General features: G+C 38.2%; 1 non-coding gene across 1 annotated transcript; it reads left to right on the forward strand.

Moving 5' to 3' along the window:
• The first annotated feature begins 9,527 nt into the window (after positions 1-9,527).
• LOC140789994 (small nucleolar RNA snoR77) lies at positions 9,528-9,700 on the forward strand. Its single transcript, XR_012109294.1, has one exon. It is a non-coding gene; the product is annotated as a small nucleolar RNA snoR77 (small nucleolar RNA).
• The last annotated feature ends 4,265 nt before the right edge of the window (positions 9,701-13,965 follow it).

A 13,965-nucleotide genomic window follows, 5' to 3' on the forward strand; every position in this document is an offset into this window, starting at 1 on the left:
TCTAGATTTCTAGTTCTATTGGAATCTCATACGTGCTGGGAGACTACCAAGGGTGTAGCAAAGGCCTCGTGGAGATATTAGGGCTGCTTCGTAATCCCGGCAGCTGATTGCTCAGTGGGCATCATTGTACTATAGAAAAAAAAGAAATCGGATGGGTTGATGTAGTTGCTTCATCCAAGTATACAGGACACATGTTGATCTCTAACTCGATTGGAGAAACCTGGGGATGGACCGCAGTGTACGCCAGCAACCAACTGAGTGAATAGAAGGAGCTGTGGGAGGAGCTGACCGAAGTCATGACAATTAGGGCTCCATGGGCAGTAGTTAGAGACTTCAACGCATATCTCTCTACCCATGAGAAGAGGAGCTCTAGAACGCTGGTGATGGACCAAAGTGCAAGCATTCTCAGCCTTTGTGGATAGAGTTAGACTATGCGACTTGGGGTATGAAGTATCACCATTCACGTGGTGTAATAATCAACAGGGACATAAATGTATCTGGATTAGGTTAGACCGGGCTCTAGCTAAGACATTGTGGCTTGGCCAACACCTGATGTGCAAAGTAACACATCTAAATAGGATCGCCTCGAGCATGAGGAGTGCGAATAGGTGGTAGAGGAGGTGTGGGCACGGAGGGTTAACAGCAGTCCACTTCATGAGTTTGCCTACCAAACTTGCCCCACACACTCTGTAATTGGATTAGGAGCAGCATTAGCAACCTAGACATGCACCTCCAGGAGGTCACAACCACCATCAAACACTTAGAAGACCTCGATGCAACAGGCTCGCTGGACGAGAATGTTTACGGCACCTTTAGAAGCCATTAGAACAGAAAAGTTCCTTTGAGTCAGCAACTTAATATTAAGTGGCAGTAGAGCGAGATTGAAATGGGTCAGGGAAGGGGATCGTAATACCCGCTTCTTCCACATCACAGCTTCGATGAGAAAGCGCCGGAATCACATCTCAACACTCCAGCAGGAAGATGGAACCTGGAAGACATGCGATGAGGAGGTAATGACTGCCTTTGTTAACTTCTATGCAGGTCTCTAGGGCCCCACTAAAGAGCAAAGCCAAAACAGTTTGAGATGGCCAAACCTTCCGGGCATCTTGGCGAGTGAAGCGGCTAACGTCATTCGGCCGGTGACAGATGAGGAGATTAAGACAACCTTGTGGAGTTTGCCGAGGGGAAAGGCGCCTGGTCCAGATGGCTTATAGGCCGAGGTCTACATCCACTTCTAGCATATCCTTGGAGAAAACCTTTGTGCAGCGATACGCCACTTCTTCATCATGGCTAAACTGCCAAAGAGGTGGGGAAGGACTTACCTAACCTTTATTCCAAAGAAAGAGTGCCCAACCAAAGTCCAAGACTTCAGGCCGATCGCCTTATGCAATGTTGCTTTGCCAAGATCTTGGTCGGACGGCTGAAGCATCTCTTGCCGAAGCTCGTCAGCCCGGAACAAGCCACATTTGTTGTCGATCAACGACAACACTATTGCGGCGCAGGAGATAGCACATAGTATGACCCATGGCAAATGCAAGATGTCTATCATAATGATCAAGATGGACATGGAGAAAGCCTACGACAAGGTGTGTTGGAGTGCAGTGTTCGAAACACTAGTTCGTATAGGTTTTCCACCATTATGGTGTAATTGGATAAATGACTGCATCTCCTCACCTTTGTTCGCTGTGCTCATCAATGGCTCACCATCCAAGTGGATCACCCCGCATAGTGGGCTCCGGAAAGGTGACCCACTGTCACCATATCTTTTCATCATCGTGTCCCAGCTGCTCTCCAGCTCTATCAATGAAAAGGTTAGAGAAGGAAAGCTCATAGGATTTTGATGCAATGATATGCAATTGTCCCACTTATTATATGCAGATGATATCCTAATCACTGCCCAGGCAACTCTTGCAAATGACTAGTGCGTGCTAGCATCCTTAGAGGATACTCAAAGCTAACAAATCAAAGGGTCAACTTCACAAAGTTAAAGCTCTTTCTATCGGAGTGGATGTGTCTAGATACGGCAAACAAGATAACTGAAGCTCTCGGCTTGCCCAGAGCTTCTTTACCTTTCACGTATCTTGGCATCCGAATATCGGGTGGCTAGATAAAGGCCTCAGAGCATGATGGGCTGATAGATCGAGTCGAGAAAAAACTAGCCGAATGGAAGAAGGGCTCGCTATCGATAGCTGGAAGGCTAACCTTAGTGAATGCTACACTAATGGCAATTCCAACGTATTGGCTAGAAAGCACCTGGGTGGTGGACTCAGTGCTAGCCAAATTGGAGCACATCGCTAGGTCCTTTTTATGGGCATTGGACGAGGCCGGGGTATGCATCTAATTAGCTAGGAGGTGGTGACCCAAAGCAAGGAAGATGGTGGGCTGGCGGTGAGAAAGATGAAGGTGGCGCGAGTGGCAATCATGGGCAAGCTAGCATTCAAAGTTCTTAATCATGAAGACGACCCTTGGGTTAAAATGATGAGGGCCAAATATAGCGAGATCAACTCGTGAGAAACTAAAGTCGAGCCGGATGGCGTCGTGGGTTTGGCGGGCGCTCAACACAGTGCTAGGAATGATCACGGAGGGATGTAAGAAATTGGTTGGCAATGGTAGAAACACCAAAGCTGCGACTGCACAATGGATGTCCATAGTGTCTTGGTGCAAATAGCCAAGGGTCATAGGCCCAGGGCTGCTGGATGAAGGCCTTCTTGTTGCTAACCTGTTGGATCAGACTACCTGGACGTGGCAAAGGATTGTAAGAGAAGGAGGGGAGGAGGTGGCATTCCAAATAGCAACCTTACAAGGTGGCATGGAAAGCTTGGATGATAGGTGGATTTGGTGCAATCACCCATCTAGAGAACCGAAGACAAGGTCCATATACCAAACCTTGAACAACACTAATATAGTTGGATGGACTGGATGGAGAAGCCTCTGGCGATTGCCAATGGCGCAGTGCATAAAGTTGTTCTGTTGGAAAGCATGTCGGAATAGGCTGCCCACCATGGCATATACCTCCACGCCTTAAGAATGTCGTTGGATGATAAATGCATCCTATGTGGGAGGAGGTAAGGCGTTTGGTGCCTAGGATCATTTATGCTCCTGGCCAAGACTGGCTCACGGAGATAGTGCACCAAGAGCCTACCCGCAACTTGGAGACTAAATGTTTGATAGCATCAACCATATGGGCTATCTGGAAGAAAAGGAACGATAAAGATTTCCGAGGGGAGATAGCAAGGCCAAGGTTGGTGGCAGCCAGAGTGTATCAGATAGCAAAGGAATACGTCAAACTAGTTAAACCTGCTAAAGAGAAGAGCCTAAGGAACGTGAGATAGGAGCCTTTGGCCACTGGATGGCTTAAGATTAGTACTGACGGGTCGTACATTAGGGCTGATTATTATCAAGGAGGAGCCGGTGCAATCATTCGAGACGAGTTAGGCAGGACGAGAATGATTGTGTGGGAACCATGTCCCGGCAAAGCAGTCATTGTCTCGGAATGTTGGGCAATCCGGCTAGGCGTCCAGTTGGCACCAAGAGGGTCCAACATCATCCTGGAGACGGACTCATTGGAAGCAATCAAGATCTTCAAGGACGAGGTGGCTTGTCCATGGGTGGCAAGGAATATTGTGGCAGAGTGTATTGAGTTGCTCAAAAACTTCAATGCGTTTTCATATTCCTAGATAAGAAAATAAGGCCGCTGATTGGGGAGCGTGCCGAGGGAAGAGTGAAACTATCTGTTGTGTTATTGAGCCACAAAGCCCTATTCCCCAGAGTTGTACACAATTTTGTCATCTGACTCTGGTCTCAACGTTGCTGAAACTTAGGCACACCAAAGCTAATACAATCTCTTAATTATCCAAAAAAGAACATACAAATTATGGGTGTACCTTGAAAATACTTTGACAAAGTAATTATGGTTTATGGTGCTTTTTGATCAAGTTCTTTGGGTGATTTGCTTCATAAACCATTTTATAATTCATGTTTTTGCACAGTTACCTATTTTATTTTTACTTTGCAAGTTTACCCATTTTTCTCAAAATACCTCTTAGCATTATATACACAGAGATCTCATATTATTTATAAAGTATGAAAAATATTTTTTTATACCTCTCACTAGGTTATTAGGAAAGACAACTTATATAAATATAGAGAAAGAATATCTATTATTTATTCATTGTTCTCTTACAACAATTGTACTTTATTTATTTATTTATTATTGCAACAAAGAGTGCTTCACCAAACACACTCCTTTTCACATCTCCAAAGACAAAATTATCTAAAATATTTTATCCATATATTCAAGCTACAGTTCTTTTCCTGATACGATTTGATCCATATTGGCTCCACACGGGGCATTGTGTTCATGGGAATGAGCCTATTTATCTAGTTCAATAAAATTTATTTTTGCTAAGGTGCATTCAAACGCAAAAACCGCGTTCGAACGGGGCCGTTCAAACGCCTACATCATGTTTCCATCGACAGAGAACGGAATTGGCGCGTTCGAACACAATCGGGCGCGTTCGAACGCACCGCGGCGAAAGTATGGGTTAAGTTAGGGATGTTAGGGTTATTTCGGGTGTTTTTATATTAATTATGGAGTCCTTAGGGTGAGCCTCTATATATATGTGGAGGAAACCCTAATTGAGAGGGTTCTTATCTGGATTGGAATTAGCTTTAGTCTCATATTCTTCTCTCTTGACTCTAGCCATTGGCGTCCTCTCCCACCTTCTTCCTTTCACTACCCAAGTTTTTGGTCGACCTCTTCCAGCCCCTAACCTCCATCTTCCACAACAACTTCTCCCCCTTTACACCAAGAACAAACCCTAGCATCCATCTAGCCATTGGAGGGTTATCAAGCTAGGATCTAAGTTTTAGAGCCGATGCGGATCGGATTAGACCGGTTCGTAATATTTCCATATAGAGAATGTTGTAAGTTTGGATGAGTATAATTTTTCTTTTGTTATTAAGGTGAAGTAATGAATTTTTAGACATTAGAAAAAAAATTCCATCGCACTAAAAGTGAAGATCAAATTTTGTAAATTAATAACAGATGAATACGATACAGCTGTTAAGTATCTCAAATTAAGAAACATATACATAAGGATCTGTAAACTAAAAAAAGAATTGGTTCAACAATGTGTGGTAAAAAAAGAGTTCAAACCGTAAGTGGAATAAAAAAGAGTTTGGAGTCTAAGTAAATTTAGACCTACAATAAAATATATCTAATTTTATATGAGACACAAATTATAGATAATTAAGAAAAAGAGTATTTTAGTTATCTATAAATTTTTATTAACTTTAATAATTTTTTCGAGAAAAATTTGATAAAAAATAGGGTAATTTGTAGCAAAAAAAACCCCTCAGTTTTCTTATTGTTAGAAATAGGCCTCCATTATTGAATTGCAATTTTAAGCTTTTTTTGTTGATTTAGCCCTAGCAAATCTAAAAAAAAAATTATCGTGTCCTAAACTAGCGGAACTAATATTCACCAAATTACCTTATTACCTCTTTGCTAATTTAGTGCTAACAAACTAAAAACAGACTTCTAAATTTTTCTCCTTAGTGTGCTTTCTAGATATATATCTACTCCCTTCCATCTACTTCCTGCTTCCATTTCTTTCTCCTTCCATCTTCTTTCTTTCATTTTTTTGCCACGTTTTCCCTCTCATTTTTCTTCCATCTTTATTTTCAATAATAACAATTCAAATACACTTTCTCCTCTAAATGATCTCATTTGGTAATCCTATAAAATGATTTATTCATTCAACATCTCTCATTTGTTCACTGTTCATCTTCCACATCTTGTTCTTCTGTGATTAAAGTATTATAAAAGATTGTCTCTTCTTTTTTTACCGAGAAATGAAAAATCAAAAAATTAGCATGACATTAAATAGAAATAAAAGTATATCTATTTGATAAATTAATAATCATAAATTTTAAAACACAAATATGTAGGATATGTAACTCACATGCATCAAGATTTCATAAAAATCAATAACATTACATATTTAACTCATACATATTGACTAAGTAAAATATATGTTGTGCTTTTTAATAAGGCATGCATCAATATTTCAAAAAAAAATTCACGCGTCTTTTGTATAATTTATACGCATCGACTATGCAAAATGTACTTTGTAAATTTTAAAAAGATATGCATCGAGGCTTTATAAAACAAGTCATTCATCGCATATGTAATTTATACACATCAACTATATAAAATATATACTATAATTTTTAACAAAGTACACATTGAGATTTTATAAAAAATATCACGAATCTCACATGTAATTTATATGCATTAACTATGTAAAATGTATATTATAATTTTTAACAAGGTACGAATCGAGATTTCATAAAACACATCATGCATTTACTATGTAATTTATACGCATTAATTATGCAAAATATATATTGTAATTTTTAACAAAGTATGTATCAAGATTTCTTAAAGGACATCACACATTGCTTATATAATTAATACGCATCAATTATACAAAAATATACACTATAATTTTTAACAAGTTATGCGTCGAGATATCATAAAAGATGTCACACATCGATTATATGAAATGTACACTGTAATTTTTAACAAGATACGCATTAAAATTTTAAAAAAATTACATGCATCGCCTATGTAATTTATATGTATTAATTATGCAAAATGTACACTATAATTTTATAAAAAAAATATCATATATCGTCTTTATAATTTATATGCATCGACTATACAAAATATGTATTATAGTTTTTAACTAGGTAGGCATCAAAATTTTATAAAAAATGTCATGCGTCTATGTGACTTATATGCATTGGTTATGAAAAATACACGTTGTAAAAATTGAAAAACATATATGTATCTATTTAACAAACTAAATGCAGTCATCTTTAAAAAATAAATGCACTGAGATTACACAAAATAGATTATAGAAATTTACATTCATTTCTTTAGCAACAAAAAATTAAAGAACAACACAATATCATATCTTAAGTTTAAATAGACGTATCTTTTTAACAAAAGTAATGCACTCCTCTTCTAGGAATTTGCATTATTTTCTAAAAATACAATACTAAAATTATCACTGAGTATGTTATAGCATAAATCATCACTAAAATCATGACACTAATATAAAATAGTAAATTATAACAACATAACTACACAATAACACAATTTAATTCTAATGATAATAAATTATCACTGAGTATGTTACACCATAAATATTAAAACTACGCACGTTACAAGATATAGTTTTATAATTTCTCGCTATTCCCTCCTTTAAGCGCGAACCAATCATAATCAATCTCGACAGCTATCTTTACCCAAATTTTATAACAATAAGTTTAAAACCCATATATTTATTTATTTAACACATTAACACTACAAACATTTGTAAATAATTTTTATATTGTAAGACAAATTCGTCACAATCTTGTCTGTCCATGTAGGGTAATATAACTAATAAGTTTATAATAAATAATAATAACTTAGATATAATAACAAGGAAAATAAATAAAATACGTATACTCCTCATTATTGTGGGATATTTTTAGTAGAATTATTTTCTAGTTCCCTTTTATATCAACTTTACTTCAGTTGTATATCTATTTTATATCAACTTTACTTACAATATGTGCATGCATGAATAGATGTACTTATCAAATTCTAACAACCATAAAAAAGTTACTATATTGTTGGTATCATTTATGTATTTATCACTAGATAGGAAAGTATTTAATATGTTTTGATACACATTTTAGACTGATTTGCACTCTTATTCTTGAATTACTTTAATTTGACACATGCCAGACTAGGTCTCGTTAGTCAATTCTCTAATAGACATATTGAGTTATTTGATATAAGTGTCCTTAAAGTAGTTAATTTAGAAAAGTATATATGATCATAAACGTTTAGAAGTATTGTGCTAAAAGAATTCATGATAAAATAAAATTATATTACATCTATCTAGTACATTTGGAAAAATTAGTTATATATTGGGCTTCTAAATTGACCAACTCCAATTACACTAAAAAATATATTTTTTTAGGAAAATAAATTACACCAAAAATGTATTTTTTACCCTCAATTATAAAAATAGTGTGTTCCTAGCCATATTTTTAATCATATATGATAATGATACAATAACTCTAAAATTGTAGAGAAAACTAAATAGTTTATACTAATCATAACGCTAATTACTTGAAAACATTGAAAGATTTGTCTTGCGCCATTGTCAAGGAGCCATAGGATCAAATAAAAATGGTGGAAAATAGTAAATAAGAGGAGAAGAGAAGAAGTGAATACTGATTGAATAAGAAAGAGTTGAATGTATATGTTATGGTTTGATGTGTGAGAATGGAAGAACAATGTTAAGAAAGAAGAAAAAGAGAGAAAGAGGTGGAAGAAAGATTTAATGCGTAAAAGAGAAATTGGGTTTGATAGTGATGAGAGAAAAAAAAAAAAGAAGGAAGAAGAATGGGGTTTTGGGTAGATAGAGATTTAATTAAATAGTTGGGTTGGGTTTAGGAAATGATAAATTAGGTATTATGAGTAAAAAGATGCCCAAAAATATAATTCACAACTAGATGAGCCCATATTTGCCAATATAAAAATTAACGAGTTTTTTAGTACTAATCGCTGATAAAAAAAATAACAATTATGGTGTTTTTCTCAAATGCACCATGATTTGGGTCTCAGTTCTGATATCTTGAGGAATATAGAGGCAAAATAATTTGAAAATTTTCAATGGCAATTATGTAAAATTCTTTAAAAATTATAAATAAATATTGTAGGGTGCAAAATGAAAACAATATCTCAAGTAAATTGCATTTTAATTCGGTGCTGATCTTTTTTTTTATCTTTCATAAGTTTGAAGGCTTGATATGGGTTAGACAAAAGGCCAACCATAATCTAGTTTAGGTTTCGGACTCATAAAATAAACTACCTAATCAATACAATAAGTTTTTTAGTCAATATAGTAAGCTGCATAAGTTAGGCTTCAAATCATGTACGATGTCGAATATAATTGCTTCAAATTAAACACTGCTAAAATCTACTCTAAGTCATTTTATTGTCGAATTACTTCTCTAAATCAACTGCACTGTCGAACCATCAATTATGTTGTCAATCCGTTAAGCTAAGCCAATTGTCGGAGTCGAACTCACGAAGAGGTCGAGAAGAATAGAGTTTGGCATTCCGTTCTAATCTTTCGTTCCAATCGAGAAAACGGGGAATCGAATCGCACAAACAGCAGATACGGCAGACGTGTTAGATGCTGCTACCAATCATCTCCGCAGACGTGTTATTCTAGAATACTCCAATTTGTAGTATATAATATGACTTCCACTAAAAACCTAATACTATCTGCCCCCTTGGGAAGGTGTGTCCATCTCTCTTGGGTGCACATCCATCCGCGATATAATACTTGTTTTATTCAATTTAAATGTTGTTTTCTTTGTTTTACTCTTTCCTTTTATTATTATTTTTTTAATTTTTGGTGCATGATTACATGTTCAAACGCCACCGAGCAATGTGGCAGATGCCCCTTTGCCTAATTCTGATGGCATCGGAGGTGTTGTTTTGCTCGGAGATTAATTCTTCTTCGCTTTCGCCTCTTCCAACTGGCTGAGAGAAAGGGGGTAAGAAGATAAAACCACTTCTTCTCTCTTCCTCTTTGAGGTTAGTCTAATGGGGCATAAGCACACCACTACCCATCCTAACACAAGTTCATCAGTTTTGCAAGATCTATAGATCTATTGGTCATTTTGTTTTCCCTTTTTTGAGGATTGGGGGGGTTAAATTCTAGTTAGAATACTTTATTGATTATTCGTTTGATATCTTTTTATATGAAATTTGTTTTGTTCCTTTAATTTATCTTTTATTACTGTTTCTGTTTTTCTAGTGCTAAGATTGATCTATGATGAGAAACCTATCATACTGTTTTTGGGGGTTATTTTAGAAACCTTATCTTTTTTATCTTAAAACCAATGCATGTTTAGTGCTATGGTTGATTAGGAAATTTGTTGTTTATTGGCTGGCTGTCTTCCTAATGTTACTTGGTTAGCTTCACACTTATCAGCATTTAATCAAACAAATTGAGATGCAATTGGATGGATGAAATCTGTTAATATCTAGTTGTTAGCAATTGCTTTACATAAAATTGCAGTTAATACGAACAATTCGCACTAAAGTAGACTCGATCTCAGATAAAGATCTCAAAAATTATTCCTTAAGAGAATTCTCAACTCTTCGGATTTCTGAGAATTATCTACTCTTTAGATTATAGGGATCTCCGAAATTGCAATAGCAATTTCTTTTTCTTTTTCTTTTTGGGTTGAAAATCAATCATCAAACTGAAATTACATTAATTTTATCAACCAATTACAAACTTATACATAGAAGGAGAGGGAAATATGGTTTTATACATAAAAGGAGAGGGGAAATATGGTAAGAACCCTAAGAACAACAATTTAAGTGACGTATCAAGAACAAACTTTCATACAAAAGAGGAGATAAGAGTAACGTTTTAGAATCAAGCCTTTGAGTGGCTGACTATAGCTGCATAATAAGTAAAACAAATGAGTCTTGAAAGGCCGAGCATTCAGTATACCTAGAAAGGAATACGATTATACCAGCCGAGCATTCAGTATGCCCATAAAGGAATATAGGCACATCAGTGACGAAGTCCATTGATTACACCGCAATCGATTGAAGGCTCCATTTGAGCAACCTGGACAGATCTGTCGATTACATTCATGACTAGAGAATCTAGAAATCTAGATTAGAAACCAGTGGAAGATCCTAGTGATTTGGCACTTGAAACCTTGGAAGATTCCAAGGCCCAATCTCCTCCGATGGCATCTCGCCTCCAACACTGCCTTACCCTCCTTAGGTCTTCGACGAGCCTCCCACATTCTCACCCTCTTCAAAATCCCAAGGTTCGATCTCCTTCGGTCCTCTCTCTTGCGGCCTCGCCTCCATCGCTGCTATTTTCTCCTCAGATTTTTGACTGATCACCATCTTTCTCCCGTGCTCATACCGTCAGTCGCTCAATCTACCTCTCCTACCCTCCCACCATCCGATCTCACTGTCTCCATCTCCGCTATCGAGGAGTATGATCTCTCCATGGATGAGTGGAAGTTCATCGCTGATATTGGGACTAAAGTTTAGCTAATGGTGGTTGTTGTTATAGTTGTAATTAAAAGAATGGATTTGTTGGTTAATGGCTTGTATGATCCCCGCTGTCAAGGAGTATGATCCCTCCGTGGATGAGTGGAAGTTCATCGCCAATATTGTGACTCAAGTTTAGCTAATGTTGGTTGTTGATACTCTTGTAATTTTTTTTTTTTGATAAAGATCCAAAGATCTATTCATTCGATAAAGGGAAGGTTACAATAGAAATCACAAGGTGGGTTCAACCAGACCTTGCTAACCCGATTTGCTAGTGCAAACCTAGCTAAACTATGGGCCACAAAGTTGTTTTTTCTACTTGTGTAGCATATTCATATTGATGGGAGCTCCTTCATACGTTCCAAGCATTTATTAACTATCGGAGCCAATTTCCAGGATATCGACTGATCTCTGTGTTCGTTTAGTATGTTAACCAGCACTTGGCAATCACTGAATAGCCAGACTTTGCTTGCCGGCGTCTTAAGGTAGACTTCCTCAATTAATAGACGCATAGCTAACATCTCACCATGCAAGCTGTTATGGCAGTTAGTAAGGAGAGTAGCTTTGCCCAAGTAGATATCTGCCGAGAACTCTAAAATAATTAGTCCTGCACCACCTTCATTTGAGCCCTTCCATGTTGCGTCTGTCCATCCCACCAGGTCACCATAGTGAATGTCAATCTCGGTTTTGTTGAGAGGAGTTAGCGAGACTGAAGAGACCGATGGAGGTGAGGTGAGGGGAGGAGAATCCTTTCGAGAGAGTAAAAGCTCAGAGTAGGATAGTATTCTGTGTGGGCAAGGTTTTTCCCCTCCAAAAATTAGATTGTTTCTAGCTCTCTAGATACTCCAGAAAATGTTGAAGCAAAGTGCAAGAGCTTTGTGATCCTTCAAATGATCAAAAGTTTTGAATATCCAGTCCTCCAAGTTGGTGCCATCTGCGTCAGATCTTTTACCAAGTTTGCACGAGAACCATACTACTCTGGCAAAGTTACATGTTAAAAGCAAATGCTCAATGGATTCCGGCTCAGAGGAACAAAACGGGCAGGTTAGGTCTATTTCCCTTCTTTTAAGGTGTAGAACTGATCTCACTAGTAAGGCACCTGATACGATCTTCTCTTTGGGGCTAAAGATCGATCTTTTCTAATTCTCAGATCTGGACTAGATCTTGCACGGAACTTTGAAATAAGATCCCGAAATATTCCGCCGTCAGATCGACGTGAGATTTTGATATGTTGTAGCCTCATAAAAGAGCTTTCCAACAAATTTAGTTACAGGCGAATCGGAGTTGGGGATCTCGAGATATCGTTCGTTTAGTGGCCAAACGTCAGGATGCTCTGTTTTGGATTCGTGGATGGAGGCACGAGATCCTAGGTAATGGTGGATGGTGGTGGACCGACGTTAATGTGGTGGCACCGGTGAAAAGTGATGGTGGAACGGTTGTGGTTGATGGAAGGATTAGGGCAAGTGTTGGATAGATTGGACAAAGGGGGAGAAGAGGGCCACCCCTAAGGGACTAGGGTGATTAGCCGGACGAGGGAGGTTAGAAGCGGCGTCGCCGGGGATTGAGAGAACGGGAGCGAAGAAGACGAAGGAGGCAAGGCAAAACTCAATCTCAATAATCAATAATAATTTTGGTTGCCCTACACATCCTTTTATAGGCTAACCAACAACTCACATTAACCCTAAAACACAATTTTCACCGACCGCGTTCGAACTCGCCCGACCGCGTTCGAACGCACCGAATTATTTCTTCTGGACTTGCGAACGCGATGTAGGCGTTCGAACGCGTGATCAAACGCGCCTGTCGGTATTTGCGAACGCGATGCAGGCGTTCACAGTGCGTTCGAACGCACAGTACATTCTCTTCACCACGTTCACAACCCCGTTCACAAACCGCGTTCAAACTCACTCCACCCGCGTTCGAACGCGACTTACAGAAAACTTATTTTAATGGAAATTAAACACTAAAACATGAAATAAAAACACTCCTAAAGTGAATCCATGCTCGAGACGACGTCGGTGAAGTCTGAATCGTATCAGCACCCACCATCATTTTCCAAACAAAAAGCTTGACTCTAGGAATGCAGTATTTGTTCTGCCAAATCAGTTTCTAGGTGACTTTGGCTTGGGTCAAAGATGAGGAGCTTCGCCAGCTACCATTGGAGAGAGAGCTGTAGGCTGATTTAGCAGTGAAGTTTCCTTTCGTCGTTGGTTTCCAAATGAGTGTGTCCTCTTTATCCCTGGAGCTACCATTAGGGTTAATTCTGCCAATAAGAACAGCTTCCTCATGGGTGAAAAGGTCATTGATTAGAGGTAGATTCCATTGTCTACCGACAAGAAGATCTTTGACAGTTAGCTCCCAGGGAATGGCGGGATGAAGCTTACAGTCAGGAAGAGGGAGCCAAGGGTCTGTCTTGGGGTGGATGGGGTCACCTCTACCGACCCTCCATATGACATTTTTCCTAAACTCAGCTCGCAGATTGATGATGGCGGACCAGGACCAAGAACAACGCGATATTTTCTTTACTTCCCAGAATGAGCAATGAGGGAAATATTTGGCTTTGAGCGTTTGTGCCCATATAGTGTTAGGATCAGATAGGAGTCTCCATGTAAGTTTAAGTATGAGGCTTTTGTTGATTAGGTCCAGTCTTCTGAAGCCTAAGCCACCTAGCAAAGTAGGGCGGCATAACAGGTCCCATCTTCTTAGGTGGAAAGTCTTTGATTCTTTGCCATGCGACCACCAAAAGCTTTTTATTTCAGATGTGATTTTGTTTAAAAGACCTTTTGGGAATAAGGTGGCTG

Source organism: Typha latifolia, chromosome 5 (assembly GCF_019914945.1).
Source record: "Typha latifolia isolate L0001 chromosome 5, TyphaL0001v2, whole genome shotgun sequence".
NCBI classification, from domain to species: Eukaryota; Viridiplantae; Streptophyta; class Magnoliopsida; order Poales; family Typhaceae; genus Typha; species Typha latifolia.